A 16,251-nucleotide genomic window follows, 5' to 3' on the forward strand; every position below is an offset into this window, starting at 1 on the left:
CTTGTACAGGTTTCATACCATTCTTTGTGACTGCATTTCCACATCTGTTAAATGGGATTGCAAATACCTCCTTCATTGGCTGTCATGAGTCTTACGTGAGATAATGTCTTCTTTGCACTGTCAGGCACATACTAATAAGGACTCAACAGATGACAACTGTTGCTATGCACTTTGTATTTTTTAAATTACATTGAAGATTCGGAAAATGTACTGTGACTAATAAAATCCACTCATTCAGTTTAGGCCAATTTCTTCTTGCTTCAATCTCTGTAGTCCTGGATGGAATACACACCATGACACCTACAAATTACCCCAATTAGGCAAAAAGTAATTTAACCCAGAAGGCCAGGTCAGTCCATTTATTGATAGAATTTACTGAAACAGTTATTTTGGATTAGATGATGAATCTGAAAAAGGTACCCTTTATATATCACATTTCTCCAATAATGAAACACCCAAACTGAATTTCTATCAAGACTATAGAGTGAGAAGCTAACATTAAATTCTGTTACTTAAGCTATCCTCTGTTCACTGAGGCACTTATCCTCAAAGGAAGGCATGAATCAAAAGAGACAGTAGAGTAGCACACTCCAGGCTAAAGTATGGGTGTATGAATAATTAGCTACTTTTATCATTCATTCATTTAATCAGTAAGTATTTTTTGAGCACCTACTACCTGTCAGGCATAGTTTTAGGAGCTAGAAACAGAGCAGAGACTGAAACAAAGCCCCTTCCCTTAAACACACTAGAGATGGGCCATAAACAAATAAGCAAATATATGTATAGGTCATATAGGTCATGGGTCTCTAATATGTACTACTGTCCAAAATAACCCAAGATGGGGTTGATTAGGAATGCCAGCTTCAGAGTGGGGGTGGGAAGCCAGAGGCCTTTCTGAAACGATTACTGAGCAGAGATCTACAGTGGGTCATGCAGGCACCTAGAGACAGACAGCTCCTGGCTGAAATCCTTGGATGAACCACAACATCACAGCTAGTAGCTCAGTGATAATGACCCAGCCTCAACTAAAAATTTCCAGAGAAAGTAAAACAACACTCCGAATGTATACAATTCACGGTTTTAAAAACACACTTCCAACTTCACAATTCAATGACAAAACCAAATCACCAAGAATGGAATCTCAGAACGTATATAATTCTCAGTACATTGCTGTGAAACCAATCTGCACTGAAGAGGGCAAAAAATCAGCTGCAGAGCAAGGCCCAATGAGCTGTTTTATTGTGGACCGAAGAGAAGTGATTCCAAGCTGGAGAACAGGGAATGCTTTACCATGGCGTGTGAAGAGATGACAAACTACAATGGGGACAGGACACTTGGTGGCAGCCTTGAGGAACCATATCGTCCCGCTGGAGAAAAATCTTCAGGGCCAACCAAAAGGCAAAAAATCTTTTTTTTTTTTTTAAGTTTATTTATTTCTTTTGAGAGAAAGAGAAAGAGTGCACGTGCACAAGTGGAATAAGGGCAGAGAGAAAGGGAGAAAGAGAATCCCAAGCAGGCTCCGCTCTGTCAGCACAGAGCCCGATGCAAGGCTCAAACTCACAAACCATGAGATCATGACCTGAGCTGAAATCAAGAGCTGGATGCTTAACCAACTGAGCCACCCAGGTGCCCCAGGGCAAAAATCTTAGTCACAGCAGCTTTAGACAGGAGCCACAATTGGTCATCAAAAATGGACCTAACACGGATTCAATGAGAAAAGCCACAGCTGCACAATAATATACAAATGCCCTTTCAAAATGCCCAAACACACAAATTTATTCCATCACATAGGTCCTGGTCATGCACATGACAGGCATTCAATTCGTGATGACGTAAGACGCTGCATAATACAAAACATTATGTTTAAGTTAGAAAAATGTGGTCTTAATTGCCATGCAGTTTTGTGACGGTCAAGCTCATCTTAAATCAGAAACATCCTATCTTAATATTCTCCGCCATCATGTGGCTTGAGAAGACCTCCGTGTCAGGTCCACCTTGGGCTTAGATTTGTATTTTTATGGGCTGTATTTTCAAAGGAATGCACATGGTTGCCAACCTATCAAACACATGCTGATCAGGTAACAACACCTTAAGCAATCTGCCAGTGCAAAATTTAATGATATGACTGTGAAACTCTCACATGTTCATATTACAGAAGTTTTAGTTTTCTGGCTCTGTATTTTCTTTCCAGCACTAATAAAACATGTTGCCTCTTTATCCTGAGTTTCTTCCTATTCGTTTCCACAGAATTGTGGGCTTCCTGGGAAGGTTCTCTGGGCTCATTTTAACCACAGGAGCAATGCCAATTGTGTTGTGTTGGCTGTAGAGTGCCAGTTGTAGAAAGTGGTGCCATATTTCTTAAGGTAGGAGTTACGAGGCAATCTATACAAGCCCAGTCATACGTTAACTTGTAAAAGTCGCACCAACAAAGAGTCAGCCCTGGTGCTAGGTAAAGAACAGAGAGAGAGGAAAAAAATTCCTAATCTTAGGTTGACTGTGTTGACTTAAACAGTTTAATAGATTCTAGCTTGTCGGTAACATCCTAGATGTAAGTTTAGAAAATCATATTTTAAAAAGCTAGGCCGTATTACAGGTTAGAATCTACTAAGGATACCAAATTGAAGATGAAGGGGAAAATCAACAGAATAAGGATCTTAGCTAACATACTGTGAGAATATAAGACAATCACCAACTTCAGATTATATTCCTCGATCAAGCTTCACAGCCATATTAAACAATGAAGAAAGGTTTTCACTGAGGTCATCTTCAATCAAAAGCAATGTACTACAGATCTAAGCATTGTGTTTGAAATGACTGAGTTCCTACAAGTTGTTCTAGCATCGAAGCCCTGAAATGGATGGTGAAATGATAGAAAGATGGGGCATAGGACATGTCATCAACTTTTAAAAGAGACAAACAAATTAGTGTTCTTAAAATACTAAGATTTCTCTTCAAACTTAAAGAACCTGAACCTGTGGACCAAACAGGATGAGGCATGTCTGAGTGATCAATTATGGAACACCTCAGACTGTCAGAGTCAAGATATCATTGCACCTGAGGAATTAATTGACCATTAAGACATGTCTGGCCAACCAATTTCAAAATGGATTTTTTTTTAATTCACTGAGGACCTTGGTATTGTAAAAGTCTTCAAGTAAAATCCAGTGTCTGTAAGTCCTACAGGATGGGATGATAATTAAATGTGGAACTTGAGAAAACATACTTCCAAACTAGCCTTTTTTCTGTCTGGCAAAAAAAAGGAAAGTGAATTTTAAAACTGCAAACACATACATACACCAACACCAGTCTTTATTTTTCTTTATTTACTCAACCCATTAGCTTGAATTATATTTTTTAATTTCAAAAATATGCTAGCCCATATTTAAAGAGACTTCACAACCCGGAAAGATTAGGATCATACCAGATTAGTAGTGTTGGGGACTTAATCCAAGGCATCTCATTAATCCTCACAATAAACTGTAAGACATTACCATACCAGTCCTGTCAGATGGGTCATTCAGTGAAAACATGCTTGACTTGAACAGCAGGAGTACTAATAAGTGTGGCAACGTGTGTCCAACTAGCAGATGGCCTCTTGTATCCAGCAAGGAGCCCCTGCTAGATCGTAACACAGATCGTATTTTTACAGTTCACAACTTGGTGAGGATGGTGTGTTCCAGCTGTCAATTACTTTCTAGGTTTCCTCTGGACATGTGTAATTTAAGCTCTAATATTCAAAACATTAGATTTAGACCAGGGAAGATCCAGCAACGTGAACAATAGACTGTAAGTCCGATGAAGACAGGGATTCACTCCTGTCTTCCAAATATCTAGGACAGTACCTGGTACAATGGAGTACGTACACTACAAATATTTGTCCCGTGGATGAATAAATGACAATATACATTTAAACGTAATGTTTGAATGGAAAGTGTTACAGTGCACATGTTTGGGACAAGGGTCCGTACTTTTCATCAGATTCTTGAAAGGGTCTTTGAGTTATGCTCTGCTACTGGAAGAAATGAGGGATTCCCACGTTAAGTGGCAAGTGAAACCTCTTCGGACTGTCAAACTTTAACATTTGATCTCAGAAAACTTCTATTTTTATAATGCCACTACGTTTACACTTCAAAGCGCATCAGGCCTAAAAGCCCGACCTCTAACCATGAGACTGAAGGTTCTCTTCCTTATAAAGGAATTCTAAATTGTATTGAACCAGAAGGGAGTCAGATGCAATCCCCAAAACCTCTCACAGAGGGTAACTCCAGCTCTGCTAATAGAGGAACCCCACCCCACCCACCACCCCCGTCTGTTTTCTGTCAAGGTCAGGCCACCAAAACAGCCTCAGCAGCAATCCACCTGGTGTGAATTTCCAGGAAGGCAAGCGGATTTAATGTGTGGCAACCACATTTTCCAGACTATTGTTTCCTGAGACCAGTTACATTATTATGTATGCTTTCTAAAAAACTAATTAATGCCTAGAGTCTATACTTTTCTGACTTATATTTATATCAAAAGTCATATATTTAACAAAACCTCCTTATTGTAAAAGGAGGATAGATTTGTGGTGACTGTAAATTCTAAATCCAAAATTTGGGATGCAAAACCTAAAAACAAATTTTGTTTTGTGGATTTACTATACTAGAAGTCATACTAAAGGGGCACATAGATGGCTCAGTCAATTAAGCATCTGGCTCTTGGTTTCAACTCAGGTCATGATCTCACAGTTTGTGAGTTCGAGCCCTGCCTCAGGCTCCGTGCTGACAGTGCAAAGCCTGCTTGGGATTCTCTCTCTCCTCTCTCGCGCCTCTCCCACTCATGCACTCTCTCTCCCCCACTCTCAAAAATAAATGAATATTTTTTAAAAGTATTTAAAAAAAAAGAAATTCCTTTCTTAAAAAATGTCATATAAAATTCTAAAAATGAAACCATATTGAATTGTGTGCACCATGGTTGACACGTAAAAAGGAGAAATTACAGATTTATATATATATATATATATATATATATATATATATACATGTATCTGCAAATACACACAAACACACACACACCTTCAAATTATCTGCATGTGCCTAACTCTGATTCCAATCTTCTATGAAAGCGAAGGGAAGAGAAAATAGCAGGAAGTCAGGAAATTGATATTTCTCTGAAGTCTCATTTGAAAAAAAGCCAGAACAATGATCAGGACAGGAGGGAGGTATGGGATGTGGGGGATGGTTCCACTAGATGAGCAAGAATCTCTCTGAATCCTCCAGGTCCAAGTTCCATCCCTCCCTCGGGACTGGTGGGGTTTCCACTGTCTCCTGGGTGATTCCCTTTCCTCCTACTTCATCCTTCCCCCTTAGTTCTTAAGGAAATTCTCCTAGCCTAGCATAAAGGTCTGTATTCACAGTGCAAGCTCAGTACATGCTGTTCAACTAAACAAAGTGGACACCATTTTAATCCTATTATGCAGTCCTAGGCTCAGGTTGTTACAAAGCATGTATCATTCCCACAGTGTGAGAGGACTGTTATCCTTGAACTTGGAGCTGCATAAAAGAAAATCAGGTGAAACTATTATGTCTCTCTGAGTGCCTCATTATCTCAGCCAAGGAAATGAATGTTTTCTGATTATTCTCTACTGTTCTCCAGCATGAAGTCTGGGTTTCATATTTATTGACACTTTTATAGTTGACCTTCAAGCTGGTTGACAGATTTCAACAGCAACGTTTAACAATGAGAAATAAATCACTCTCCCTACCAACACTGTGCTGTTGATGGTTCCCACTCCTCACTTTCTTAGCTCCATTATTTTTCTCAGTCTCCCAATATAAATAAACTGAAAGTGGATTAATATAATGTTGGCCCACGAACTGTATTAGAAAAAGTATAACTTACTCAACATGACTGAAAAAAAAAAAATAGGGCAAAACACTAAAGATAAGAAACTGCTTTTCTTAAAATAATAAAGTTTAAATCAGATGCTTCTGATTCTATATTTTGTGTTTACAGATCCAGGCATATATGGATCAACCTTACCAATAGAGGTTTTTCTAGGGCAATAGATTTTGTCATTTTTTTAAGAAAGCACATATACAGACAACAGGGTAAACTTCACTTTTCTTTTTTTAATATCCAGGTTCTCCCAATCTTACATCTTCTGCATGTATATACTAAATATACATATATGTATATGCATCATTCTTAACTGCATGTGTATATCTAGTGTATATACAAATTTTACACGTGATTTTAGCATATTTGTTGTTAGAACATTTACAGAAATGTGGGTGCTTAAAAAGCTTAAAACTATATTGAAAACTACCAGATGCTACTTAAATATTTGAAGGAAGTGGTCTTTGAGAACAGAAAAAAGCTGGGGGTATTTCAACTGCACATGATTTTGTGGAAATACTCATGAATTTGAGTCCTTTCCTATGGTCAGGATATCCTTATTGATAAATGTATTTGTATGGAAGATAAAATCCACTAACCTGCCTTTATATACCTATTATAATGGGCAATTCTATTAAATTAAAATAATAATTAAAACATTTAATGAAAGCATAGTCTGTGGTTTCTGCGCATTTTGCCAGGAAGAAGCAGAGAGTTGAGGAAAGTATCTGATTTGAAAATTCACCCAAAATAGTCTAAATGTTAAAAAGGAGGAATGTGAGAGACTTGAATGTCATGAAAGAGATTTAAAATTAACTAGAGCTATTATAGGTTTTAACTACACAGTTTCAATTTTAAAAATTCAAACCGTTGTTTGTTTTGTCTACCCAACTCCAGAGATGATATATATGAAAGCATTTTGAAAAACGTATTTGTGTGTCTATACAGAACTTTTCTGATTGTAAAAATTTTTAGACCTTGGGACAGGTTGCCAAGGCAAAAACAGTGGAATTTCCCTCCCTGGATACTGTTTAAAGCAGAATAAAGAGCTGTCTGGACCCCTTCCTGAACAGAGGGTACTGTTCTGCACAACTTTTGAGGTTCCTTTTCATTTCACCATTGTATAGAATTTTCTGAGGCTACAGGATTAATACTGACATTCTCTCGTGACTTTGGACATTTATTTCCATTTTCTTTAGCCAGACAGGATTCAATCTAGGTAGTAAGTGATGACTTCAGGGCTTTAATACTTAAAGATTTTTTCCTATTTCTTTACTGTCTATTGTAAGATGTGTAGCAATGCCTTATAGTAGGAAGCTCTGAGCTTCCCTGGAACAAATGGATCTTGCATGCTGTCTTTAGTATTCCCTTGATTATTGCCCACTTCTCCAATTATGCTTCATTAAAGCACAACATCACAGTGCATGCCTGACCCTTCTAAATTCAGTATGACTGTGATAGACAACCATGTAACCCAAATGTTCATGGGTTCCCTGACCATGATGTAGCAAAGTCTAGCCATTGTGCCCTCCACAGAGACATAATCTGCAGATGTGGTCTCACTAGGCTAATCAACACAAGGCAATTTTCACACATCAACCATCATTTTAATTCGGGTGAGAAATACTTAGAGAATAATGACCTTACGTGGCTGTCTGTTCGGTCAGTTCCCATAGACCACAATGACCATATAATTTACTGTCCAATTTAGGACCCTTTTGAGACTAAAATGGAGGATGGAAGTGTTGGTAGTAATAACCCTGGGACCACAGATATAGACAAATATAGACAGGGATACAGACAGGGGCTGTCCCAGGAAAATGGGAATGCATGGTTGCCCTACTTTGAACCCAAGCCCAGGTGCAGTAGCAGACAAGAAGGATTGCTGATGGAAGTACAATGTTAGAGATGTTTTATCACTCCTAGTTATTTACTGAAAAGGAAAACTACTAAGTAGGAAGACAAAGTTCAAGTACATCCATCGTTTTTCTTATGCTCTGCAACCCCTTCTCTATTTTCATTAGATATAATATATAGCATTCTTAAATGTTAATTTCAATAATGCATTCATTTTCTACAATTAAGGCACCTCCATTTATTTTAATGCTTTTGATTTGAGTGGATCCAAGTCTATCATCTTGCACAACAAACTACCCCAAACACAGTAGTATCAAAGAGTAGCCATTACTTCTTATGTCTTCCAGTCCTGGGAGGTGACTGGACAACTAAGTTGACTAAGCTATCAAAGTCTTGCTCCATGGACTTCCCTCAAGTTGCGGTCAGACAGTGTCTGGTACCAATGCCATTTCAAAGGAGTCCCACTTCACGAGTGGTAGTCTTTGCCAACTGTCAGCCAAGACCGCAGCTAAGCTTGTGAGCCAGAACCACCTACGCAAGACTTGTGCATGTGACCCAGGTGTCCTCATGACATGCAGTCTCATAGCATAGCTCTGGATTCCAAGAGCAAGTGTCCCAAGAGAAAGAGCCAGGAGGAAGCTATCTCTCCTTTTATGGCCTAGTCTTGGAAGTCCCACAGCATCACATTGACCCCAGATTATAGCAACAAAGATCCACCCAGTCTCAAGGGGAAGGGACAGTGACACCACCTCCTGACGGGGAGTAACGAGGACATACTGTAGCAATAGCATGTGAACTGGGAGATATTTTCACAGCCACCATAGTGGAAAATACGCTATACCCAGAGGATATCCAAGAGATGCAGGAAGAAAACTTGAAAAGGCAAACATTTCTGAATAGACTAAACAATGAAGTGCATATTTTTTTTTACTCAAATTCGTATCTTGTAACTTTCTCATTCTTTCTAAGAGTTATTTGAGGTGGCACTGTTAATGGATTTTTTTCTGAAAAAGAGAGAGAGAGAGGGAAAGCATGCATAAGTGGGGAAGGGGGAGAGAGAGAGAGACAGAACTTTAAGCAGGCTCCACACCCACTGCCAAGTTTGATACAGGGCTCAATCTCACGACCGTGAGATCATGATGTGAGGCAAAGTCAAGAGTCAAACACTTAATTGGCTGAGCCACTCAGCCTCCCAGATTTTTTTTTTTTTTAGTTTAAGCAATGTAGTTCTCAGAAAAGGTGTACAACATCACACTAGCTCAAACTGCTATCCAAAAACCACAATACTGGCTACTCCACACCCTGTGTCCTTGATCGAATTCCTGCCGTCATCTCTTACATGTTACCCTCACTTCAGTCTCTCTCTATAACCCATCTTTGACATTGAATGAGTTTTTTTCAAAACACAGAAAATTCAGGTCAGGAAATATAATAAATATTCCACCTAATGAAAGTTACTATTTAGCTTTTTGTATAACCAAAACAATAAATTAGAGAATGTTTCACTTCCCTTTAAGAGACATAAAACCCAAACAGAAGTTAAACTTGATTCCACAGGCTTTTGCCATAACCTGTAATAACGTTATCTTCACACCTAAGGAGTTACCAACATAAGATCCAGCCTTTTTTTTTTAATGTTTTATTTATCTTTGAGAAAGAGACACAGTACTAGCAGGGGAAGGGCAGAGAGAGAGAGGGAGACACAATCCGAAGCAGGCTCCAGGTTCTGAGCTGTCAGCACAAGAGCCCGATGCAGGGCTGAACCCACAAACTGTGAGGTCATGACCTGAGCCAAAGTCAGATGCTTAACCGACTGAGCCACCCAGGTGCCCTAACAAAGGATCCATTCTTAAGTTTTCTCATGCACCCAACCCATCAGATTTAATGATGCATTTGAAAAGAAGAGCTAAGGAGAATACCTAGAGAGATTATATGAATTGTAACATCACTGTGCTTTGAAGAAGATGCAGTTATAAGAGAGAGATTGCTGCAGGTGGTATATTTCATCTTGCTCAAGAAAGATCACAGAAACAATACAATAATGTATTGGAGTCAGAATTCATGTTAATTGCTTTAGGGAAAACTTTGATTCTGGCAACTAGTTATAGATCTTGAAAAGCTCTATAATCTACACAAGTTATGTGTGTAACCATTGAGTTAGGAGTGCAAAATAACATCTTTAAATTTCTTAGAATTCATTTTTCAGTAATTGCTGTTAAACTATACCCGAAATCATCAGAGTTTAATTTTTGATCAATAATTACCCAAAATTGTGGTACTCTAAAAGCATTTGTGCAAGCTTCCCAATACAGATCACACTACAAGTTAGGTTTAAAGCTCAGAGTGACAGGTGGCTAGGGGAAGGGCACAGTTGATGGGGGTGGTGATAATGGTGACAAAACTCTGGGGGAATGGCTTGCACATTACACTGAAGGAGGTGCCCGAAGTCAGAGAAGGCTCTGGGGCAGCAAGGGTAGACTGGAAATCATGGACTCCTAAGCCCAACAGGCTGAGTGAGAAAGCATGCCCCTGGAAAGCCTGGTCTGTAAACCCATGCTAATTGTGTCTAATCCTTGAGGATATATGAAAACAGTTTGAAAAATGTTGTCTTTAAACCAATTGTGTGCTTCCTAAATTCTATTTTGATTTAAATTGTTCACTGATGTTATGAATTTCCCAATGCATCCTTCTCATTTGATGTCAGCTTGGAAAGAAACTATTTGGAAATTAAGTCATAGTGCACTTTTTCCTAATTATTTCATAATAATGGGAAGATCATCATTTAAATGTAACCAACCACCTTGTCAAAAATCTTTCCAGTCTACCAACATTAATACGGATAAATATCTGTTAAAACTTGTTTAGTTTTTCCATTACTATTTTTAATGTAATATACTATTTGCAATTTTGTTAGAATTCTGAATTGACAACTCACTATATGTGTTACCTTAGATAAGTTACTTAAACCTTCAGAGTTTCAATGTTCTCATCTATAAAATCAGGATAGTAATAGTATGTAATCGTACTCAAAACTATAACTATTAAAACTAGCTATTAGTGTGGTATCCTACCCTCGATCATGTAAGAATCAAAAGCTTAGGGGCACCTGGGTGGCGCAGTCGGTTAAGCGTCCGACTTCAGCCAGGTCACGATCTCGCGGTCCGGGAGTTCGAGCCCCGCGTCGGGCTCTGGGCTGATGGCTCAGAGCCTGGAGCCTGTTTCTGATTCTGTGTCTCCCTCTCTCTCTGCCCCTCCCCCGTTCATGCTCTGTCTCTCTCTGTCCCAAAAATAAATAAACGTTGAAAAAAAAAATTAAAAAAAAAAAAAAAAGAATCAAAAGCTTAGAAAATCAAAGATTCAAAAGCATAGAACCATTTTCTACCCATAAGCGCTCAAGAGGTTTGTTCTCACTGTGATCAGCCACTTAAAGTCTGTTGTTGTTGTTGTTGTTGTTGTTGTTGTTGTTAGCCTACAAATACATAAACCTAAAGCTCGTGTTAACTAGGGCACCTGGTGGCTCAGTAAGTTAAGCCAGACTCTTGATTTCAGCTCAGGTCATCATCTCACTGCTCATGAGTTCGAGCCCTGCATCCGGCTCTGCACTGACAGCATGGAACCTGCTTGGTATTCACTCTCCTCTCTCTACCCCTCCCCCGCTTCCTTTCTGTATCTTTCTCAAAAACAAATAAAAATAAACTTAAAAAACACTATCGTCTAATCAGTGAATACATCCACATTTAGATATTTTTAATACCACATGTATAACTTCTGAACTCCAATAACTAAAAGTGGAAAATGATTAGTTCTTCAAGTTGGCAGTTGCCAGAGGAGAAGGGTAAGGGGAGACGGGCAAAATAGGTGAAGAGGATTAAGAGGTACAAACTTTTGGTTATAAAATAAATAAGTCACTGAAAAGTACCGCATAGGGAATATAGTCAATAGCATTGTAATAACGTATGGTGACTATGCTCACCGTGGTGAGCACTGAGTAACGTACAAAATTGTCAATTCACTACGCCTACATCTGAAACCAATGTAACACTGTACGTCAACTACACTTCAATAATAAAAAAATATAAAGAAAATGACTAGTTCTTTGTTCTAAAGATAATCCTTCTTTTGAATGAAAGAGGAAGATCTAAATGTGAGAAGAAAGGCTTTCGTTTGCAGAAGTCTGTTTACTACGTGACAACAATGATTTGTAGGCCTTCCATAAAGGAAAAGAGTAGACGCTTTCAATAATTCTTTGCTAGGATAATATTCAAGACCAGCAGGGGAGGATGAGCAAGTTGCCTGATTCTACTTTCCAGAGTGGCTTTCAGTTTTTCTGAGGCTGTTGAAGCTAACTGATTTCTGCTCTGGTACAATGACTTTTCCTTCAACATAATAGCTGGGAGTCATGAATCAATGCAGAATTACCTGAGGAAATGCTCATCAGGAATTTAGTGGATCAACTTTTCCAAGTTCTTCAAGACTAGATTTCTGAAACATATTTAGCCTGTGGCAAAGAATGATCAGATCAGAATTTGTTGGGACAAGGCAGGCTCAAGGTCTGAAAAAGGATACACGAGATAACAGAACGATTCTCGTTCTTCTTCCAGAAAAATCCATCTGGAATAATATAAAGGTAAGGGAGGAGTCAGGATGAGTGAGGAAAAAAGGAAATGGAGACAGAAAATAATCACTAGACAATTATTTTAAAAGGCTGGAAATTATGCATTTGTCATGAAATGTACCTGATTATCACTACTTTAAAGGACATCCCTCCATTTCCTTTCCTTAACTGAAACTGGATTGAATCCTTTAAGGGTTTTGCTTTTCCCACAACCTTCATGTGAAGTTCTTCAATCTTAGGTCCTAGGAACGGTGTCCGAATGCATGGAAAGCACTCTGCCAGCTGCCCCACGACCTCATTCAACACCCTCCCCCTTGCTTTGATGGTCACAACACCTCACTACACCAGAGACTAGTTGGATTTGTGCTAATTATGCTCTACCTGACCTTGGGCCGTGAAGAAAGGCCCACATTCTCCTGGCTCCGCACTGTAGTTCCCAGGCCTCTGGCAATTTATCTTCCTTCAACAAGAGCTACTTCTTTTTGTTTCTTATGTTCTCCTATTTTCTTCTTTTTTAAATAATCGTATACACCCAACGTGGGGCTCGAACTCACAACCCCACAATTAAGAGTCACAGGCTCCACTGACTGAGCCAGCCAGACACCCAAGAGCTACTTCTTTGAACCTCATGCCTCCAGCTGATACCAATTTAGCTTCACTGTCCATTATTATTATGGGTTATTCCTCTAATTTTTGGAGGATTTTAGCACCTAGCTTATTGTCTTCCTAGGCCAGCTTCTTCTGTCATCCAGGGCATTCTGACTCGCTCTAGGTCTCTGGTCTCATAGCTCTTCAATCTGCTCTACCATAATGACGGTAATAATAAGTCAGTTTTTACCTAATTATAGTCCAATACAAATCTTCACAAGAACCTTGTAGGTAGATATTATCCTCCATGTATAGATGAGGAAACTGAGATGAAGAGGAGTTTGGTTTTTTTTTAATTTTTGAGTTTGCACAGGTGCTAGGGAGCTGAAATACACACCCAACTCTGGTCTTGAAAACAGAGTTTCTAACAACTAAGCTATGCTGCCTAATTATCTTTGCCTCAGTTGAAATTTGTGTCCCTGTTCCTAGGTCCCTGTAGCATCAATTCTGTCACTGTTCAATCCAGTTCACTGTGGAAATACTGAACTGTGAAATCTGTAATCTACCAACTTCTTCCCTTCCATCTGTCACTCATCCTGACTAAACCTCGCTTTCAAGCTCACAACTTTTAGTTTCTTGACAACCACCTGTTTCCTCAATTTTCTTTTCATTCCTGTCTTTCTCCTCCTGAACGTCACCAATAAAACAATCCAACTCTATGTTCAGTTGTTCTCCCCCCCTTACCTCGCCACAACCAGTTTGCCAATCTCAACTCGATTGTTCTTTTTCTCCACACCAGGCCCCGGGTGACAAGTATTATTGAAAGGGGTATCTGCTAATTTAGCACATATTTAACAGGCATTTAATTAGTAGCTGCTATATAGCAGTTAATATGTTGGGATGAAGACACACAATCCCAACCTCAAGGGAGAACACGTGGTCTGGCAGAAAAAGGCTCACAGGTAGTTAAGTACAGTAAGTGTTATGTAAACACTTCACATTCAGTGGAGGCAGATAAAGGTTCACTTAAGTCCAGCAAATAAAAAACCATACTATCAAGTGGTCCTATATATGAAATGTCCTGGAAGACCGGCAGAAGTTTGCACAGAAGTAATAAAAACAATAAATCCTTTGTCTAAGTCCTACATTGTCATGTTGGTGAAAGAAAATGGGGCAGTTAGGAGGTGCAAGTTTAGGATGAACAAACCTAAGAGTTACAGTGGAAATATTGGTGAAAATTATAAAAACCATCAATTTTCTTTTTCTGGCAACAATCTTGATTTTCCTTGGGGAATTCACCCTTCCACCACTCTTCTGTCCAAAGGTGGTCCAAATGCAGTGAATGAAAGAACTTTGACAAGAGCTGCCTTTTTTTTTTTTTTTTTTTTTTTAGGGAAAATGTGTTTTCTTTATTGTGCCAGTATGTCACCCCTGTGTTCAAGCCTCCTCTTTTGATTTTTTTTAATTTTTTTTTTTTGATTTACATCCAAATTAGCACATAGTGCAACAATGATTTCAGGAGTAGATGCCTTAGTGCCCCTTACCCATTTAGCCCATCCCCCCTCCCACCACCCCTCCAGTAACCCTCAGTTTGTTCTCCATATTTATGAGTCTCTTCTGTTTTGTCCCCCTCCCTGTTTTTATATTATTTTTGTTTCCCTTCCCTTATGTTCATCTGTTTTGTCTTTTAAAGTCCTTTCATTCTTTTTGATTTCCAAGTAATACTCCATTGTATGTGTGTATGTGTATATATATATATATATATATATATATATATATATATACACACACTTTATTATATATTTATATATATACTTTATTATTTATATATATATACATACACACACACACACACACACACACATCTTTAACATATATACACACACACCACATCTTCTTTATCCATTCATCCATCGATGGACATTTAGGCTCTTTCCATACTTTGGCTATTGTTGACAGTGCTGCTATAAACATAAGAGCTGCCTCTCTTTCAAACTGAATTTGACCCTGAGCTACTGCAGTCGTCTGACCAGCATGTGAAGGCTGAGGATAAAGCCAGCACGCCAAAGACAAGCATAAGGTCGCAGAGACAGGGAGTCAGAGCTCTGATGAAACTGAGCCTAGAAATTAAACTGTACCTGAAACCTGGACCACTTTTCAGGTTCACAAGCCATTAAATTTGTCTTCATCTTCATATAGTGGAGTTATACTTTTCTATTACCTACAACTGAAAGAGAACTAATGTGACCAAGTCTAATAAGAAGGGTAGATGAAGCCGGATCTAAATGAATGGTGTGATTTTCTTGAATATACAAAAACTCAGAAAAGAGGTTAATAGCTTATACTCTTACAAGCAGACTGCCTGGATTCAAATTCCAGATATTTCACTTGTTACAAGTACGGCTTAGGCCGAGTTACTTCTAACTTTACTGGCAAAACATGAATCATAATCATTTCCACCTCATACATTTGCTATGAGGATTAAGCAAGTTAAGCTCTTACAACAATCTGGGTCTTATTTGCCAGATCAGGATAATCTAAGAAGCACTGAGGGTGTAGGGGGCAGGAGAAATGGAGGTAGGGATTTGCACCAGAAAAAGTGAAGACATATTCTTAGAAAAAAGCAGCAGTGGCATATGGAAAGCAAAGCAAGAGAAAAAATAAGATCCCAGGCTGGCAGGTGTCAAGGAGGAGGAATGTGGAATGAAGCTTCAAGGTATGAGAGTTGAGTGAGAGGGATGGGCAAAGGCTTGAAGAAGTGTTGTTGTGTTTCACAAATTGGTCAAAGAGTTAAAGCCAAAAAAGTTGGTCTATTCCTGTGATCCTGCTCTAAAAGTGGGCCATGCAAAACTCCTGCTTATAGCTAGGTTATGTGTTCTTGGACACCACTAGTGTGCAGGCAAGGTAACGCAAGGACACAGGGATGAATGCAAAGTCAAGAAAAGAGAAGCAGGTAGCGTGTTCAAGGGCTTTCTCATCTCTAGTGTGGGAGCAGGTGACCAATTTTCATGATGAGAGAATTCTATTTCTTTAAAAGGAAGACTGAACTGCTATTCCCTTGTTAGCTGCAGTGAAGTCTTCCACTTAGTTGACAGTGGGGAAGAGGAGATACTTATGCACATCTGCATGTGTGCGTCTGTGTGTGTTTGTGTGTGTGTGTGTATCAGCTGCTGAAACACTCTTCTCTGAATAATATTTGTACCAGCTCATTACTGATTTCAAACCTCATCTCCTTGTCATGACCAGGTACAAAAAAAAGGGAGAAAAAGATATAGTCACTTTACCTGATACCAATGCATTGACAACATCAGGAT

General features: G+C 39.0%; 1 long non-coding RNA gene across 1 annotated transcript in view; it reads left to right on the forward strand.

Moving 5' to 3' along the window:
• Nucleotides 1–242: 242 nt before the first annotated feature.
• LOC123586464 overlaps nucleotides 243–16,251 on the forward strand; it is a 36,593-nt gene continuing 20,584 nt past the window's right edge. The window contains exon 1 of the long non-coding RNA XR_006706807.1: nucleotides 243–349. This is a non-coding gene — a long non-coding RNA (uncharacterized LOC123586464). The remainder of the gene's footprint in view (nucleotides 350–16,251) is intronic.

This window comes from Leopardus geoffroyi, chromosome C3 (assembly GCF_018350155.1).
Source record: "Leopardus geoffroyi isolate Oge1 chromosome C3, O.geoffroyi_Oge1_pat1.0, whole genome shotgun sequence".
Classification (NCBI taxonomy): Eukaryota; Metazoa; Chordata; class Mammalia; order Carnivora; family Felidae; genus Leopardus; species Leopardus geoffroyi.